We start from the raw sequence: 13,475 nt of genomic DNA on the forward strand, positions 1-13,475 counted from the left end.
ATAGTAAATATTCCATGCTGAAATGAAGACACACGAGGAATCCTGATTTCTGTATTTCTCTTTCTAAAAGTATGCCATTAAATTTTATTTTTATTATTGCCAGTATTGACCTGAAACTAAGGAATGCAAATTTTAGTGTCATAAATTCTTCTTTGTTAAGTGTTTAAATTCATATATACAAAGATTTCACCTTTTCACCGTTGGTGTTTACCTGTCTGAATGCGTAATTTTAAACCAGGCAGATATTCTCAAGCAATATCAGGCCTAACTTTCTTTCATGACTGACTTCATATCAAAAGGCCAAGCTGGAGTCAGTAACCATTTTTCCTTCTTTTTATACAAACAGCATCTGGAAATGCTGACCATGATTACTCTTACCTTCTAAAGGCACTGCAGGTGGTTCTGACTCCCACAGTAATTCTATTTAATAAAATAGATATTGTAAAATCACCTAAACTGAGTAATATGCCTATCTTCCTCAATTATCGTCATGTTATCAGTTAATAGGAAGGAATTCCCATTGGTCAAGGTGCCTGTCTTCATGGCCTCTGATAAAAATCTTTCCTTTCCTCAGTGTAATAATGGGCATTAATCATCTGTGAGGAAAAGAAGTGTTTTACTTTCCTCATTAAGGAAAGTTGATAGTCTGGTACTCTGGCCAAGAGAATCCTAAAATGTGTAAGTAGGGAGAGCTTTTGGGTTTGAGTGAGGTCTGAATTCTGAGTATTTGATGAAATGAATAGGGTTTCTGGACCATTCAGTCCCTCATATGTGCCAAACATTGTGCTCCACACTGAGGAGTACAAAGATAAGAAACTTGCTCCATTACTAAGAAAAGACAGAAATACAAACAAAAATTTCTACAAAGCAGGAGAAACTGTAATAGAAGAAAACACAAAGTCTAGTTGTAACTCAGAATTGCAGTGGCAGAGGAAAAGAAGTGGAGGTGAATTACAAGATAGATTTGGAGAGAGAAGAAGAAATTAGGCACGAACAAGCAGAAGGAACAGCATGCACAGTGGCACAGAGTCATGAAGTAGAGTAGTTTTTAGGATTTGAAGGGGTAAGCAGTGGGAACTGAGACTGGAGGGGTAGATGTATCCTATGTGTCTCACACTATCAATTTTGAGAGAATTGTACTTAATTCAGTTAGTCAATGGGAAATCACTCCATCTCTTAATGAAGTATGTAACTTAATCATATTTACAATTGGAAAGGATGATTCTGCCAGTGGTATTGATGATGCATCGAAAGAAGGTTAAGAATGAAAACAGAGAAACTAGTTAGAGAGTTTCATCAGTAAGCCAGATGAGAGAGAAGGGCCTTAAGCAATAACAACGGGGAAAGAGGAAGGAGAGATGTTTAAGGATTTAGAGCCATCAGAATTTGGTGGCAGTTGAATGGATGAGAGAGAGGGAGACATTACGGAAAACAACCAGGTATTCAGCTTGAATTGTTGGGTGGAAGGTAGGCCCATTCACTGAGAAAGAAACAGAACATGAGAGAAGCTAGCCAGTTTAGTTTTGAGCCTATTGAGTAAATGAAACAAAAGAATAAATAAATTGCTTAAGGAGAGAGAATTGATTAAATAAAAAATGTGCATCAGCAATGGAAAACTGAGGAACTCAAAATTTGAGGTTTGTTGAAGGAAGATTAAACAGCAAAAGAGACAAAGAAGCTCGGAGGAGAACTAGAATGGTCTGGCCTCATAAAAGCCAGGAGAGGAACAGTTTTCGAGAAGAGGTCAATTGAGTCAAATGCTGCAGTAATAAGTTAGAGAAGGACTGGAAAGTATTCTTTGGATTTGGCAGTTAGGATGTTCCTATTGACCTAGCGAGATCACTTTCAGTGGTGCATCTTTTGTAACACAAAGCATCAGAACATTCTCTCTCTCTCTCTCTCTCTCTCTCTCTCTCTCTCATGTGTTAATCTCAAGTCTCTTATCCCTGATTCCCTTTGAAAATCCTGACTGTACATATTGCAGTTCTGTCTTTTGCGAATTAATAGGGCTTTTCAAGAGTTATCACTCGGTAAGCAACTTTGTTTTAAGGTAAAGCCAAAATTTTAACCAAGCTATACATTAGAGAGATTTCAGAAGACATTTAATGAAAAGCAGCCTGAACCCAGGTAACCAGAAAGCAACAATCTCAGATCCATCAATATGGGAATTTTTCCCCCTTTCTTTTTCTACCACTTCCCTCTCCTTAACAAGTAGCTACTCTGTGGTAAAATTGCACTTGGTGCTTTGGGGTCATAAATAATGAATAAGGTACAATCCTGCCCCTGCCCCAGCCCCCAACCAAGGAGATTACAAGCTAGTGCAAGACAGACATGCAATCAACCAACCCTAAAGTAAGGTGGGCTGAAATAAGCTTTTATAATGGTACAAGCAGAGTTCTCTGGGGACCCAAATATAATTCCTCATCTCTTATGAAATACAGGAAACGACCTTTAAAAACACAGACATAATTGGGGAGTTCATAACACCACTAATTACCTTCCTACTCTTCAGACCATAAACTTTTATGCGATCTGCTCCCTGTTCACCTCATTCACACTCATTTATTTTAACAGGCATCCAAACTGCCTGTATGCAAAAACTTAACAGGCATTAGTGGCAAGTGGAGGAAAGTGATTTCAGCTCCAATCTTGGATTTATTGTGATTCCTTCATTAAACTGAGCTTTAATGATACTTAATAATACCACTCTGACTCTTTTTTAATGAAAATGTTATAGTTCTTCACAACTAAATGTACAGTCTCATGGATGAGGTGAGCCTTAGACCTCCTTCTCCCAGAGAGGATTAACTGGACACCTAAGTATATAGAATGTCTTCTGAAGAATACCATTTTGATCCGAGTAACCTCAATGGTGGCATCTTTGCAGCTCATACCCACTTCAAAGTTCTTTGTGGAGCAGTGGCCTTCAAAGGATCGGCCTAGCTCTGCATGCTCACACATTATTTCCCATTTTTGCAGGGCTGCTATTTATAACTGGGAACTTTGGAAAATGAAAATCTAAGATTGGTTAACTGTGGCCAGGGTGACCCATAATATAAGCAGGGTCATACTTTTTTTGGCATCCTTCTGTGTCCTCTCAGGAAACTTTGATTATATTTCAACTTGGAATAGAAAAGAGATTGCCCAAATAAAAAACATCTCTCCAGCAGACGGTTAAGGCATGGGTCTTGAGTCAGGCATGAGTGCCTTTGGATGCCAGCTCTACCAGTGATTTCCTCTGAGACTGTGAACAAGTTGTTTATCTTCTCTAGGCTTCATCTGTAAAATGATTCAACAAGATACTGCATCTGAAGAATTTATGTTAGTGTTTGGCACAAAGCCCTCAAACAATGGTAGCTTTTATAATTATTATTTAAACATTTAAACCAAACGGCCCTGGATTACAGTTTTCAGCACACTGCCTCACACATGGTAGACATTCAACGTCTGTTCACTTCCAAGCTGGCTTTTAGCTTAGAATGTAATATTCCCAAGAAGGGCTTCCTTTGGCTTTCTCAATGGTTCCCAGAGTCTTGGGAAGGTAGCAGGACTCCACAAATGCTGCACTAATTCTGCTGATAATTCTATAGCAGAAGTCAGTGATATTTCTTTTTCGGTCTATGTAAACAGAGAATATATGCATCCTATGGCAGCCTTAGGTCATCTTTTTCCATCAATAAACAGGCCATCCACTTAGCATGCTTCCATCAGTTTTACTTGATATTTTTCAGCTGGGTTCTGGGGCAGCATTAATGGGAAAATGTCAGCACCCTGAGACAAGGAAAGAATAAACAATATTTCTGGAATGCAAATATGACTCTATGCCCTTTGATAATGGCACATTCTCCAGTAGAAGGGTTTTGGGCAATTTATAATGGGAACATGCATGTGTGTGCATGTCTATGTATGTGTGTGTGTACTTGCATGCACTCCCACATATATATAAATGCTGTTAGGACATTTACTTCATATGCAAACATTTATTTCATATTTAAATATTAAGTACACTGTGATGTGTGTATGTACATTTAGTCCATACATACTGTATCATTTATTTCAGTCTTTATAGATATGGTGATCAGAAGTAAGATCAGAGGAACAAGAATTACTATTTTCCATTTGTAGCATATAGGAATGCTTCTGAAATTAAATAATTTTACAAACTAGGAAATAAATGTTTTCTGTAGTTATTAACTGTTCAAATTTCATTTATTTGGTACAGCATTGAATATTTGTATATCACGCACAGAAGGATATAAACTGGATTAGCACTGGCTTAAGCATACTAGCTAAATTTCAGTAGACCTCTTCTGAGTTTCTCAAGCTAGCTTATGAGTCGTCTTGCCTGTGCAAGTGTTGGGATGGACAGACTTCTTGCCTTTGCGTATCAGGTTGCCTTTTTTTTTCTGTCTCTGTTTGAATTCCTACCATTGGAACTCCTGTGGTAAATGTCAGTCTAGGCTGTACTTAGGTAGCAGGGATTAACCAATAATCCAAATTTAAGATATACATATTTCCTCCTATGGTTATTTAAAATTTATAGAATATTATTAATGATATTGACTTCAGAAATTCTTTGTCTTTAGTTAAATATCATCATATAGGAGGCCACTAATGGTTCAATGACCATTACGATCAAGTATAAGTTGAAAACAGCTGACTGAATAACAATCTAAAATTCTATATTAATTTAACCACCAGTAGACAAGTACTACCTCCCTACTACGTGCATGTCATTGTGTCAGATATTTTGAGGAAAGGGAGGAGGGAAAAAAAACAACACAGACTCTAATGTATGTTAGCAGTAACATTTGATTTTTTAGAGGGTTAATTTATAAAGCCAAAATAATAAGTGCTAGTTAAAGTTAAATAAAAGGAGAATCGGTCTAGAATGAGATAACCATTTACTCTTCTCATAACACCCTGTGTGATAGAGTTCCAGCAGACAGTGGAGCCCAAGATGTTTGCCCGAGGGACTCTGAATCTGCTTAATACTATATCATATACAGATATGTAGATATTTGTGAATATTTCTAATAGAATAACAGCTTCCTAGACACAATAAGTATCAATAGGAATGTTATTTGACCAGACAATGGGCTCCACCACAGTTCCTGAGTTTGAGTATTTTCAGTAGAAATTGGCTTGTCTTGGCTTGAGGAAGATTTCCCCGGAACTCTGCATACAATAGACACATGGGTTTACTAAATTCAGAACTCAAAAATGGAGTTCTCTGCTATGCAAAGTCCTGCTCATCATCTTATTTTCACACACAGAAGTTAGCCTCTTTGTCTCTCCTTTCTCATACAGGCTGAATTTGGAAGATGCAACTCAGCATCTTCATTCCTCTAACTGATACTTATCGTACTGGGCTCTGCTTGCTACCCTTCACTAGATTCTAAGTAACTTCCTATAGAGCAAGCAGCCTACTCTCTCCTGTGCTAACTGTATATTAGGACACCTTTGCAGCTACTGAAACAATAGTCAAAATAACAACGTTGTAAAAAAGACGGAAGTTGATTTCTGTCTTAGGTAATAACAGTTTGAGCACAGCAGTCAAGGGATCTATGGAGTCAGAGACCCCATCTCTTTCAGTGTTTCAGTGTTGTTTCTCTGCCATCCTCTTGTGTTCTAAGGTGGCTGCTCCAGCTTCTGCTACCACAGCTGTATGCCAGCCAGCTAGGGGGTATGAATTTCCTATTAAGAGCATGGCCCAGAATTTGTACAATTCCATTCACATCCCATTTGCCATAATCTAGTCACATGGACACATCCAGCTATAAGGGAGGCTGTAAATGTACATTTTTTTTTAAATTCAGTTTTACTGAGATATATTCACATATCATACAGTCATCCATGGTGTACAATCACCTGTTCACAGTACCATCATATAGTTGTGAATTTGTCACCCCAATCTATTTTTTTGAACATTTTCCTTGTATCAGAAAAAAGTAAAAATAAGAATAAAAAATAAAAGTAAAAAAAGAACACCCAAATCATCCCCCCCATCCCACCCTATTTTTCATTTAGTTTTTGTCTCCATTTTTCTACTCATCCATCCATACACTGGATAAAGGTATGTGATCCACAGGGTTTTCACAATCACACTGTCATCCCTTGTAAGCTACACTGCTATGCAAACATCTTCAAGCGTCAAGGCTACTGGGCTGCAGCTTGATAGTCTCATGTATTTACTTCTAGCTATTCCAGTGTATTAAAACATAAAATGGGTTATCTATATAGTGCGTAAGAATGCCCACCAGAGTGACCTCTTGACTTCAGCTGGATTCTCTAAGCCACTGAAACTTTATTTTGTTTCATTTTGCACCCCTCTTTTGGTCAAGAAGATGTTCTCAATCCCATGATGTCTGGTCCAGATTCATCCTTGGGAGTCATATCCTGCGTTGCCAGGGAGATTTATACCCCTGGGAGTCAGGTCCCATATAGAGGGGAGGGCAGTGAGTTCACCTGCAAAGTTGGGTTAGTTAGAGAGAGAGGGCCACATCTGAGCAACAAAGAGGTACTCAGGGGGAGACTCTTAGGTACAATTATAAGCAGGTACACCCTCTCCTTTGCAGTAACAAACTTCATAAGGGCAAGTCCCGAGATAGAGGGCTCGGCACATCAAACTGCCAGTCCTCAATTTTTGTGAGAATATCAGCAACAATCCAGGTGAGGAAGCCCAACACCTCCACAGAAAATGTGCTCTTTAGCTGGGTGGCGATATGCCTAACTAAAACCTCCATTATTATAGAAGAGGAAAATAGACCCCTTAACTTGAAGATCTCTTTGCCTTGCCAGAGTAACAGGAGAAAAATACCTAGCTTAATGCATTTGCATCAGTGACCAGAAGCTAAATGTATAGAGGAAGGGATTTCAGCCAGATCAGGGGTACTCATGCATAAAACATTAAAATTATATTTATCTACAACTCTAGTAATTATAATGGCTTGCTTTACTAAGAATTATTATCCTGGATTATTCAATTCATAACTTTTGGGAGTTTGGAAAGCCATGGAAGGCCAGAGACTGGTTTGTGGGTGGGCTTCTCCATCTCCTTGGGTCACTGAGAGTCCTAAGTATTGAATATTAAGCCCCAAAGCATTTCCCATAGAATTGATGCTGTCTACCTGGACCCAGACATAATCGAATGATTTAATGTTCAGTGGTTTTGAATGGGCCATGACTTAGAAGACTACTCTTAAAATGGTTCCCATTTGCTAAACTGAACATCCCATCAGGAAGAAAAATTCTTCCATGCTAAATGGAGCTTAAAACTAAATGAATCTGTAAGGAGGGACTCCTATATTTCTGATTCCCATGGATACCTCCCAACTTTGAAACAAAGCAGCTCTGTATTTTGTTGATTCTGCGTTCACCAATTCCTTTCTTTTTATCTGTTGTTTATCCAGTTACTTCCACCTGGATCCTTCAGTTTCCCCTTCACTCACCCAGAATTAGAGGGCCTACAGAACTTTGTTTACTTTCTTAGCCTCCCTTCCATTTAATAACACTGCTATCCTTAAAAGGCTATTAATCTCTCCATTTCCTTCCACTCAAATCTAATAATGCATTTAAAGCTACATTCCTTTTGAGGAAGAGAAGTTCATCTGGCACCCAAATTCTTTTGAGAAAGGCAGGTCAGCACAGGGGTGCTCATGGGCAGCCCCTAATCCAAAACACTTCGGTCTGCTTGTGTATCTGGAGGATTATGTGCTGTATGCCAAGGTCGTGGCATTTTACAGAGCTATTCTGATTTGGCATGATCTGCAAAATGCGTTGCTGAGTAATAATGCTTCTTTCAGCCCAGTTTCTTGTCTTATCAGTAGTACCAATGAGAATTCTGTGCATCTTCCTGTATGTTGTATATCTCCCTAAGTCCCTGTTTTTGTCTCCATCATCGTCTAATTCCCTTTCAGTAGTCCATTTTGAATCTCCCATTAATTTATTGAAATCCTGGGATCCCTTTTGCATTTATTGTAAGTGTACCACCTCTTGAGTGTTACATGGTTACTATCAAATATGTTAAAATACTGTCTTAATTCATTCTCCACAGTATCACCTAAAAATTACAAAGTAATCAAGTTATAGCATTGTGGGGTTTTGGGGAATAAGTTCAGCTTGGGCTTTCCCAACACAATATTTGGCAGCTGCAAAGGAAAGGAAGAAAGAGCTGCCAGGTCATCCCCAGAAAAATCCCAAGACACATATTTTTAATATTTGCATTCTTAGTTACATAAATTTGTATGCTCTGTCCAAAAGGCGATGACTGCAATTATGTAAAATAAAACCCTCAACTCCTCTTTATCTGAGGATGGAAAATCACATATTACAGGTTTGCTTTGCTGCTGCCCAGACTGAATTCTCTGACTTCTCCCTCTCTATTCCAAGTAGTTCCCTCCTTTATCCCTCCCCTCCAAACACAAGCATTAAGGAAAAGAGTTATCATTTCATTGTAAGATGAGAGTTGGCACTGAAATATTCTTTTTTTCTTTTATGAGCGCACATTGGAATCATCTGTTTTCCAACTGAGGTTTTCACAAGATCTCCCTTTCCCAATAGCAAGGAAACATTGGTTTCTCATTCAACTTGGGGCATGACAGCTTGGGTGGTAGAAATCCCATCTGGATTCAGTTTGTAGCCTGACACCCAACAGATAGTTATGTGGCACTGAGGAAGAGTTTGGATTCTGGGCAGATTAACCATAGGTTTCAATTATCCACCCCAAATGCTGCCTTCCATTGGCTCTTATACTTGTTTGATGTCATTTCTTCCCCTCCAGGTGGGCAGGTAACAGACCTAACTGCAAAATATATCCATTAGAGCATTTTACAGCAACTATATTAAGCCTGGAAATCAGAGCTGTGGGGAGGAAAGAGAGCAGGAGTGCCCTCTGGGAGTAATCCCACTTAACCAAGGACCATCTTGGTGACACGGTACAGAACACTCCTGACTGTGCCCTGGCTGGGGAGGGAGAGCGGGAAGCCACACAGGGAAATAACATTACTGAACCAAGAATGGTGATACTGTATTTCACTGCCTTCAGTTCTCTGAGAAGCATTCCAAAAAGTCACACCCTGTCCTCCTGATACTGCTGGTAGTGTTCCTCATCATTTCTAGGAAAACATTGAGTAAACTCAGGACTATCTATTAGATTGAAATGAACTTCGGTCAAAGGAGATCCCTTAGGGGCTCATTGACTTCTGACCTCAGCCTTTGAAAGGGCTTCTGTCTACAGGGCAGGCAAAGCAGGGGAGGGGGAGTGTCTCTTTAAAACCTAAGCAAAGTAGAAACATGTGTGGCTGGAGGGGGATGGGGATAATGGATGTTGGAACAGTTGCCAGCACATTTTGGGACGTTCAGGACATGTTTTGTTTTTTTAAAATTTGTTTTTGTTTTTCTGTTTTAATCTTTGGGTCAAATGACACTCCTCTCACCATGAATCTGAGTCAGCAGAAAGGAAGCACAGACCTTACTGAACACAAAGTACAGAAACACAGTCCCAAGAAGCTTGGGTTGCTCCCCAGCTACGCCTGGAAAACGTCAGTCCCGCTGACAGCGCAGGGTGGGAGGTTTCCTGTTCACCCTGGATTTCACACTCTGTCTACAGCTGCCTTGGCAGGACTTGCAGCCAAGGCAAAATTACCAGGAATTAGCTGAGAAAATAGATTAATTTCACTTTAAAAACTGCAAAAGATCTGGTTATGACCACATTTAAAGAGGAAAGACAAGCCCTGTTTAAAGGATTTTTCTTCTTTTTTTTTTAAGTTTTTCTCTACTGTGTCCATGTGTCATCCTCGCTCTTGGATTGTGTATGGCCCTGAGAGCCACAGCAGTAGCAAAGGTTAGGAAGGTGTGGGTATCCCAGGAGGACTGTGATTCTTCTGTTAAAGTGTGCCTGGAAATTGTCCTTGACATACTCACTGGGATTTTGCTTCTCTTTCTGTTGTAAACCGTCTCCCCTTTCTCCAGCTTCCAATTCTTGCGCTAAGCAAATTGGGGGCAAGTTTCCTCTAAGCTTACACTGTGTAAGACACTTTTCTAAGGGATTTTCATTTATTCATTCATTTACCTAATTCCTTAAGTGCCTAATATGTGTTTGGATACACACTGAACATAACAGATAGAATTACTTGTTCCTGTGGATTAACATTAAATTATCTAATCCTTTTGACAACTCCACAAGGCAGATACTATCCTTATGTCGTTTTTTACAGGTGACTTGTTCAAAGTCATGGAGCCAGTGAGGGGCAGAGCTGGGACTTGAATCCAGGCAGACAGGTTCCACAGATTAACACTCAACATTGAGCTATATACTCCCTAGTGGGACCAACGGTTGTGATTTCAGGTACAGAATGCAGCAGTTCAGGCATCAACCTGAAATTTCCCTACTAGAGACAAAGACTTTACAGCTACAATACAGTTTAAATGACAAGTATTTTAGAAAGAGGTAGTATTCACACTGAGATGTAAATGACTGAAAGTACCCCCTTCCTTCTAACAAGTTCTATTAGATAAGGGAAGGTGAGTATATTAGTGTCCTAGGACTGTCATAACAAGGTACCACAAACCCAGTGGCTTAAAACAACAGAAATGTATTCTCTCACAGTTCTGGAGGTTAGAAGTCTAAAATCAAGGTGTCAGCAAGGCCATGACCCTCTGAAACTTCTAGGAAGAAGTCTTCCTTACTTCATCCTAGATTCTGGTATTGCCAGCAATCCCCAGCTTTCCTTGGCTTGTAGCCTCACCGATCCACCTTCACATGGCCTTCTTCCTTCTGTGGGTGCTTGCATGCCTGTGTCTCTCTATAAGAATACCTGGATTTAGGACCCACCCTAATCCAGTATGACCTCATTATACCTTGATTATATCTGCAAAAACCCTGTTTCCAAAAAAGGTCATATTCACAGGTACCAATGATTAGGTTGTCAACACATCTTTTGGGGGGGGGGACACAATTCAACCCACAAGAGTGAGCCAAAGAGCTGAGAAACCAGGCAATTGGAGGAAGTTGGGGAGGACGTCATCAGGATGGAAGTAGAGGCAGAGGATGAGGCCGGGGAACCTCATACCAATGTCTCTCAGCTCCACATTTTTCCTAGGACAAGTCCCACTAAGGTGAACCAAATAGTTCAAATTTGGGACTTTATCAGCCACTTTTACAGGATAAATTTAATTATTTCACACAAATATTTCAAGGTGAAAAGAAATAACAGCCAATAGGCTAAAATCATGCTGTTAAACAAGAAATAGATTCATTCTTACTTTGTCTTGTGACTTCTCAATCAGAGGGTTTGTAAAGCAGGCTGGAGTTATGCTACTGTATACAGAAGGTTTCCATTGCTGTTCCTGCAAGAAGGAAACACACAGAGAGAGACTTTAGGGATTTGGCTGGCTTTTCTGCTACACAGAGCCATTTCCCTGCTTCCCACAATAGTGCCTCAAGCACTTAATAGTTACCATTTGAAACACCTGCATTTGCCTTCTGCATGGACTCCTCAGTTTGCAGCCTGTGCAAACCCATTTAACCTCATACAGAGACATAGTATAACAGCATTCATGACATTTTGAAGGAATTCATACACACATGTTGACATAAATCTAGAATATTTTCAGCTTTATCTGTTAAGGCATCTTTCTACAACACATCAGTTTAGGTGAAACTTTTTAAAAAATAACTTTACTAACATCTTATTGCATACGAACAATAAATGCATGTAAACTTCTGGTTTTCAAATCTTTTCTTCCATATGGGATAACATCCAAAGTTTTCTACCTGCCATTAAGAATCCTCAAAATGTGGCTCTTACTTTTTTCAGCTTCAGTTTCAATTGTCCCACAGTCTCTCTAAACCTCTAGCCACTGGGTCAATGTGTTTTTCTTGAACAGACTCCAATAGATGTCTTTGTTTACACTGTTCCTGGTTCCTAAATATCCTTTCCTCAAGATCTACCTATAAATTCTTATCTGTCCTATAAAACCCAGCTCAAATTCCCTAAAAAACATTTTGTTGTTTTCCTCCACTTCTAATGTGAGAGAAAGACCCCCCCCCCCCATCACAGAATCCCATGTTACTATTATTCAAATACTTACTACTATCTGCTGGGCATTGTGAGCTACTGAGGGCAGGACTCATGTTACAATCTTCTTTGTATCCTTCACTGTCTAGCACAGTCTTGTACAACAACCTAGGTCCTCAGTTTAAAAAAAATCTTTCCTTTTGCCAGCCAAATCTATTTCTTTATATATTTACTAATTTGCAAAAACATTTTTTACCATCTCTTTTCAACCTTATTGGAGGAGACATCAAGAGGCATATCACTGAAAAGAACATAAATATGGGTACCGATAACCTCTTAAAATAAAAATAACCTTTTTAAATGAATCAAGTATTGACCCACTCCTACCTCCCATTGTCCAATAAGTGGACGTGTTTCTTGAGTGAAAGGAAGATTTTTTTCAGTGGTCTTAGCAAAGGAATAAAGTAGGACCCTCTGGAATCTCTACCCCTGCTGTTACTAATTATCTAACCCAAGGCAAATTACTTGTACTCTCTTCTAGGGTGGCCCTGCCTGTAAATGTGGTTTGAGTTATTTACTCACATCTCACAAGGTATTTTGAGACTAATTGCGGTAATATCTGTGGCCCAGAGAGGCAAAGCATAATTCCTGGGGAAGAGGCCCTATAGTTCACTCTCAGGAGAAGCCATTCAAATCTTTAACTTCTTCCTGTGGTCTGAAAACAGAGTTTATGGTTGGATTCCAAGGCATGTGGATTTCTGTCCATGAGGAGTTCAACTGAGACCAGCAACTCATTTCACAGGTCAAGTCACAGCCATCAAAGTTTAATTACCATCAAACCCCACTGGCACAGCTCTCACCATATTAGTGAATGCATGAATGAAAGTTCCAGGGGATCCCATTACCAATGCCCACCTTCCAGAGATAAAAAGACATTGAACGGCACCAGGGGAAAGGCCAAAATATATCAACCTGAGACTGCAACTTCTTTATTTTATTTTTAATGAAAATAACAGGTACAGTATTAATGATCAGGCAACATGATTCTGTTTCGAGGAAGTCAGTCTGCAGCAGCAGTAGATGAAGGACTCTGTCCTCCACTCTGAGGCTATTCTGGTTGCCATGGCAACGTGAAACTAGTTTTCTTAGGGCCTTGTGCAGCCTGATTTTCTTTAGACCAAAGATTCCCTTGATACATTTGCATAGCAGTTGCAAAATGGATTTCTTAACGTTTGTTGGGATATAAAGCACGGATTTATACATTTGTTGGGAAAGTATGTTAAGTTTCTGGTCACACATGAGAGGGAATTTCTGAAAGAATGGGCTCATACACAAAACACAGGGTAGTGACAGGTAGAGATAGGCATTTCCTTCTCCCCGTCTCCCTTCCCCATTTCAGGCTTTCCCCACAGGGTTTGTTGTTGTTTGGGTGGCTTAGTGGTTGGTGCTTGGTGT

General features: G+C 39.6%; 1 protein-coding gene across 1 annotated transcript in view; it reads right to left on the reverse strand.

Moving 5' to 3' along the window:
- Positions 1 to 11,349, reverse strand: part of RASGEF1B (RasGEF domain family member 1B) — a 146,054-nt gene extending 134,705 nt beyond the window's left edge. Inside the window, exon 1 of the mRNA XM_037830088.1 lies at positions 11,266 to 11,349. The gene's annotated coding sequence lies outside the window, so the exon portion shown is untranslated. The remainder of the gene's footprint in view (positions 1 to 11,265) is intronic.
- Between the last annotated feature and the right edge of the window lie 2,126 nt (positions 11,350 to 13,475).

The sequence above is a fragment of the Choloepus didactylus genome, chromosome 3, assembly GCF_015220235.1.
Source record: "Choloepus didactylus isolate mChoDid1 chromosome 3, mChoDid1.pri, whole genome shotgun sequence".
NCBI lineage: Eukaryota > Metazoa > Chordata > Mammalia > Pilosa > Megalonychidae > Choloepus > Choloepus didactylus.